Here is a 6,935-nt window from a genome sequence, read left to right as displayed (position 1 = left end):
TAAAATAGCGTTTAACTATGTACAAGGGACATTGTCTCAGCTTAGAAAAGCCACTGAGAAAGAAAATATTGCCATACAACTACAGAAACCACAAACATGATCATGTGAAAGGAAGTGTTACTAGAATGTGAGTTGGTCAGTTCTTGACCTCAACAAAATCTACTCAAGATAATTTAGACCTACAGGGTTTATTAAGGTATATAGGTAGCTCACAGAATAATTGCCCGATCTTCCAGAAATATATCCCTAAACCACACTATGGAACCGGGCCATCAAATTGCTGTTGCCTGTCCTGTGATCAGGAAACTGCTGAATGAGGCTGTCGTCTAGGACTCTAGGACTCTAGGTCTCGAGGACTGTCCACCTCTGCCACATTCCATGTGAGCACATCTGCTTCCCTTCCCACGTAATGCAGCTCCAAATTAAAGCTTGCTCGCTTTAGTACATTGGATTGGAAGGAACCTAAATGTCATCTAAAACTCTTAACTGCAAAGGAATCTGGAAAATGTAGTTGATAGCTTTCGGCCTCTACAATTCAGGAAGACATGCTAGAATGGAGTTGAAGTGTTGAACAAGTTAGTTCTCTGTACCTGCACATAATCTCACCTTATCAACAAAGAATTTTTGTTCAGTGTTTAAAGCATCAAACTATAAAGAAATTTATATAGAGTAGAATAGGCTTCTCAAGAATTTAGGAAATAATATTTTTAACATTTTATATGTTTTTGCTGTTTTTAGACTCAAAAAAACTGATTTTCTATTTAAAATTGTCATATGAAATCATTCCTATGTAGACAATCTCAAAGGTGTCATTAGGAACAAAAACTGTATAGAGAAGTTACAAAATTGCATTTACTCTCAGAAACTACCTCATCAGTGTCCCAAAATTGATTGGATTCAGAATTGCTGACTCAAAGCTCATCAAGACTGTTTAATAAGTATAATTTACATTGAGAAATGTAACTGAAGCAGGCCAGTTACATCAGCCTAGTCACTTGGCATTTTCTGCCTGAAGTGGCAATTCATTTATCAAAAGATTGCTTAGTGGGTATGGAATCAGGTGAGGAGGCTCTAGGATTTAAATGTATAATGATTTTAGGCTCTACTAATCCTAGTGAGGACCATCTCCTAATGGGCAACTGGACACATAGACCTGGCAGCACACTCCTTTCACTGGACATGAAAGTACATCTGCTTCCCTTCCCACATAATGCATGTTAATTAACATGTGGTCCGTGGAGGGGTCTACTAGCTCAAAACTACTTGCCTAATAACACTCACTGCGTTGCTATTTGCACTGTTGGTGCAAAACAATGGTGGGTAAAACTGCTGGTGCCTTACCACAAAGACAAGGCAGTGGTATTTAGTAGCTGCTATTCTCTTCACTGCCATTTATTCCCTGAAGAATGTCTTTGATGGGTCAGTATATATTTTATTCACAATACTCTGTCTTTTCAATACTCTGTGTGATTGAATGGGTTTGTGCATAAAGCATATCTTTTTGGTTGTCTTGAAGAAAAGCATTTGTGTAATCGTGAAGGGGGCCAAACAGGTCACTTTCCATGGAACACCACTTTTACTTGAAAGAACAATTGATAAACTGGTTATTCATACTTGGATGGCTGGCATACGTTTTCTCAAAAATAAATGAAGAGAGTTTGTCACTTCAGGTTGTCATAGGAAACAACTGAATGTTTGTTGCCAGTGATAAAATTTGAGCCTTCAAGTGAAATTTTTAATCTACCATGGTAAGCCTGGCAGCTTCCTAATACCTACTACAGACCTTTCTAATGAAATCAACATGGTATTAATTAAAGTAAATAATTTTTTAAAATTTTGATACTGTTTAAATGTGTCAACAGTTTGGGAGAACTGAATAACTGAAAGAAAATATTTTCCAAATAACCAATCTGTGATGTTATCATACACAGATAAACATTCCATTCAGATTGTAAGACCTATCAGCACAAAAAGTTCATAGATAAATTTGCAGATTCTACATTGCAACTAACCTTTGAGAAATGACCACTCGTCAGATTTGGGTGTAGTATCAGAGTATCAGAAGTATCACAACTTCTGAAAAGTCTATTAAAATACTCCTTTTCCAACTATATATTTGTGTATGAGTCTGGATTTTCTTCATATACTTCAACACACCATATATTGCAACAGATTGTAGAAGTATAGATATCTTCTATTAAGTTAGACTAAAGATCTGCAAAAATGCGAACTGCCATTTTTCTGTTTAATTTGGAAAATGTAGGTTTTATAAAAGATGTTATTTTTCTTAACATGTAATAGGTTTATTGTTTTATTAATAAATTAATAAAACTTTTAAATTTCAAATATGGTAAATGTCAATAGATATTACCCACACTAATAAAAGCTGGATTTAGAAAAGACTAAGACACCACCACATCTGTCCCCAGGGACCTCATTTTGAGAGAGGCCAACAGCATGCTATGCGCTTTGGTACCTTGAAAATGTTTATTGGCTACTGAAGAAATGCTATTTGGGAACAAAGAAGCAGAAGGGATTATCTGCCTGATGGAGCCAGGAAAGTTTCACGAAGCAGAACAAATTTGGCTAGTTACATGCTTTAATAAGACCTTAAACTCAATTTTATGGTTGGATCCTAAATATTAACTTTTAAATTGACAAGAGAGTCCAGAACATTTCCCTCTGGAAGTTGTTATAAAAATCAATGTTTTCCAACGTGGGTTGTAACCCATTAATGGGCAATTACATCAAGTCAGTGGGTCTGAACCAGCTTTTTATTTATTTATTTTCTATTTTATTTATTTATTTATTTATTCAAATCATGACCTGAGCCGAAGGCAGATGCTTAACGACTGAGCCACCCAGGCGCCCCTGAACCAGCTTTTAATTTTTTTTTTTAAAGATATATAATAGCATAGTTCTCAAAGTCTTTGGTACGCCAATTGGAATCAGATCTATGATGTGCAGGTCACGGGTGAGCTCTACAGTTCATAAACACAAGTAGGGGAAGGGGCAGGCAAAGGGAGAAGCAGGCTTCCCGTGGAGCAGGGAGTCCGACGTGGGGCTCCATCCCAGGACCCTGGGATCACAACCCCAGCTGAAGGCAGACGCCCAACGACTGAGCCACCCAGGCACCCTGATTTGTTTGGTTTTATTTTGGTTTTAGTGGTTACTCTAGAAACCTTATCACCATATAGGTTTCCTTACCCTCTACCATTTATGCTGTCGTTGTCTTATATGTTGCACTTTTTTACATTAAAAACCCCATCAGATAATTTTATACTTTTTGCATTCAACTGCCAAACATATTTTAGGAGCTCAAAAAAAAAAAAAAGTGGCTCAGTTGATTATGCATGTGACTCTTGGTTTTGGCTCAGATCATGATCTTATGGGCGGTGACATCAAGCCCTGCATTAAGCCCCACATGGGGCTCTTCACTCAGTGGGGAGTCTGCTTGAAGGTTCTTTCCTCTGCTCCTCCCCCCACTCTGTGTGCATGCACTTGCTCTCAAGAGAGAGTGAGTGCAAGCAGGGGGGAGGGGCAGAAGCAGAGGGAGAGAAAGAATCTCCAGCAGACTCTCCCCACCCCCAACCCCCCAGCTGGAATCCCCACATGGGGCTCAATCCCACCACCCCAAGACCATGACCTGAGCCAAAATCAGGAGTCAGACACCCAACCAACTGAGCCACCCAGGTGCCCCTCAAATAAATAAATCTTTAAAAAAATTTATATTTTTATTTATAAATTATTTTAAATTATTATTAAAATTACTATTATTTATAAATAAATCTTAAAAAATATTTACCCAGCTATTTACCATTTCTTTTATTCTTCTTTCATTCCTGATGTTCCAAGTTTTCTTCTGGTATCATTTCCCTTTTGTGTGAAGAAATTTCTTTAAGCAATTCTTTTAGAGTAAGTCTTCTGGTTGCCAATTTTCTTCTTTTTTTCTTAGTCTGAGAATATCTGAATGAATATCATCTTCATTCCTGAAGGAAATTTTCACTGTATATAGAATTCTGGGTGTATAATTCTTGCAGCACTTGAAAAATGTGCCACTTCCTCTGGCCTGCATGATTTCAGATGAGAAATCTGTCATTAGAATGGTTGTTTGCCTATAGGTTTCTTTCTGGCTGCTTTCAGAATTTTTAATGTCTTTAGTTTTCAGCAATTTGATTTTGATGTGTCTGGGTATGGGTGTCTGGATTTATCTTTCTTGTTCAGCTTCTTGAATAAGCTTCTTGAATCTTGACTTTTTCACCAGTACATTTTCAGCCATGGTTTCTTGAAATACTTTTTAGCACTTTGTTTTCCTGTAGGACTCTGATGACAAGAATGTTAGACCTTTTATTCTTGCCCCACAGGTGCCTGAGGTCTTGCTCATTTTTTTTCCCTCTTTTTCTGTTAGTCACATTAAATGATTTCTATTAATCTGTCTTTAAGTTTAATGACTCTCCTCTGTCATCTCCATTCTGCCCTTGGATCTATAAAGTCAGTTTGTTTAGTTATATATTTTTCAATTCTAAAATGTTTAATTCTTCTTAAGTTCTATTTTCTTACCAATACCTTCTAACTTCTGTTTCTAGAGTGTTCATGATTGTTTGAGCATTTGTATAACTGTTTTAATGTCTTTGTCAGATAATCCCAACATCTGCATCATCTCATCATTGGTGACTGTCAATGGTCTTTTCCCATGCAAGTTGAGGTTTTTGGATCCTTCATAGATGCCTAGTAATTTTCTATTGTATTTCTGGGCATTTTGAATGTCATGAGACTCTGATTCTTGTTTAAATCCTATGGAGAATGGCAATATTCTTATTTTGACAAACCCTTGCTATAGTTAGGTATGGGTCAGACATTCCAAACACTCCTTCTGTGGCTATGTTCCAAAGTCAGTTCAGTTTTCAAATCTTTTGCAGTGCTATTTGGATCTGTCTCATTAGTGCATCACCCAGTGGCTAGTGTGGGACCTGGGCAGAAAGCTATCCATTAGCATAGTTCTCAAAGTCTTTGGTATGCCAATTAGAATCAGATATATGATGTGCAGGTCACGGGTGAGCTCTAGAGTTCATAAACAATTTTATGGGGTTGCTTTCCTGAATTTCTTCCTTTGCACTGTTTTCCCTTTACTTCCCAGTTCTCTGGGGCTTCTCATTTCGGTCCTCTGACCAGAAACTTTCCACTCTTGGTGAGCAACTACCCACTCTCACAATTGTGTCACAGCAGTAGAAAAACAAAAAGCAGCGAAGTTTGTCTCTGCCCTCTTGGAGCTGTAGCTCCACAGAATGGAAAGGATGACTCTGCTTCAGAGTTTTGGCTCCTACAGTTTTCTGCTGCCCGCCATTGCTCCTGACACAGGATTGACTGGAGGCTGGGGTGCAAGGGAATGAAGTAAAAAGAGAAGGAAAAAAACCCAGAATTTTCTCCACTGTCTCTGAGTTTTTAGAGTTTCTTTTTCTGCTTTATGAGCCAGACCAGACAGTTTCTCCAGGGTCTCTCTCTGCCCATCAGTGCTCACTTCCAGGTTTGGGGCTGTATTGAGCCAGGTCCAAGGGTACCAGAGGAAAGACCATAAGGTCATGACCAGTCAGTGGGGCTTCCAATTCTGGCATTCTTCTTTGATCTAGCTGGAGATATTTGCTTTTCAGAGACCCCAGATAGTTGTGCCATGAGTTCTTTTTTTTAAGATTTTTAAAAATTTCATTTGACAGAGAGAAAGGGAACACAAGCAGGGGCAGTGGGAGAGGGAGAAGTAGGCTTCCCGCTGCTGAGCGGGGAGCCTGACGCGGGGCTCGATCCCAGGACCCTGGGATCATGACCTGAGCTGAAGGCAGACGCTTAACGACTGAGCCACCCAGGCGCCCTGTGCCATGAGTTCTGTTCAGGTTTTATAGTGGTGTTCGGTGGGAGAGAAAAGTTTTCATGTGTTTTCTCCATCTTACCAGGAATCAGCCCTTCCTATCCTTGAAATCTCTCCTTACTGGCTTTCATAGCTTGTTCTTTATACTTCCTCTAATCCTGAAATCTAAGTTTCCTTGAGCTCAGATTGGCTCTCCTTTTCTCTGTATGTTCTCTGTCTTGGAGAGATCATCCCTTCTAAAGCATCACAGGATCCTCTGAGGCAGGAAATTCCTATAAATGGGGGGAATCTTTATTACTGCACCCTTCCCCAGAGATGTAAGATCCTACTGGATATTAGCTTGGACCACCATTCCATTTCAAATTCCAAATGTCTTCTCCTTATGCTACCTGTTCTGGTAATGATGCTTTCTTCCCCCCGAAACCCATCTAAAGCCTTTGTACAGTCAGTTCTGCTAGAACAGGATACATACATTCCTATATCACTATGCTATGCAAAATCATGAATAAAAACCAGGGGCCTTGGGGCGCTTCAGCATCACCCGGAGGCCTGGTTAAAGCACAAGTTGCTGGACCCCACCTGCCTCCAGGTCTGGGATGGAGCCGAGAATCTGCACTTGTAACAATTTCCCTGGAGATGTGAAGCATCGGCATCTGGTCTGAGGACTACTCTTTGGAGACCACCGCTTTGCAACGACCGGGAGCTTTTTGAAAGGTCTAGATCTTCTAGCTCCTCCCCACCGTAGCCAGCACCAGCCTGGCGTCCAGACTAAAACAATAATAGATGAACACCTCGTTGTCCTCACGGGCTCGGAGAGAAGCCAGAAGAGGAGAGCGGTGGGCGCACCTGGGTTGGCATCCCGCCCGCGCCGGCCTCCAGGTGCGCGGCGGGAGGCGGACGCCAGGGGGCGGCCTCGCGCTCGCCCTGCCGGGGCTGGTTTCCGGTCGCGCCGGCGCAGGAGGCCGCGTGCCCGACCGGGGGCCGCAGGTAGGCGCGGCGGGCCGGAGGTGGGCGGCAGTTGGCGGGCGGGCGGGCGGGCGCGGGGAAGCGGCGGGCGGGCGCGGGGAAGCGGCGG

General features: G+C 41.3%; 1 protein-coding gene across 2 annotated transcripts in view; it reads left to right on the top strand.

Moving 5' to 3' along the window:
• The first annotated feature begins 6,826 nt into the window (after positions 1-6,826).
• POMK (protein O-mannose kinase) overlaps positions 6,827-6,935 on the top strand; it is a 23,218-nt gene continuing 23,109 nt past the window's right edge. Inside the window, exon 1 of one of the 2 annotated variants that reach the window (XM_035003911.1) lies at positions 6,827-6,847. The gene's annotated coding sequence lies outside the window, so the exon portion shown is untranslated. The remainder of the gene's footprint in view (positions 6,848-6,935) is intronic. The other variant, XM_035003913.1, reaches the window with a different exon arrangement.

Source organism: Mirounga leonina, unplaced genomic scaffold (assembly GCF_011800145.1).
Source record: "Mirounga leonina isolate KUSES-001 unplaced genomic scaffold, KU_Mleo_1.0 Mir_128, whole genome shotgun sequence".
NCBI lineage: Eukaryota > Metazoa > Chordata > Mammalia > Carnivora > Phocidae > Mirounga > Mirounga leonina.
The sequence above is the reverse complement of the archived record's forward strand: the minus strand, read 5'-3'. Positions and strand labels throughout refer to the sequence as shown.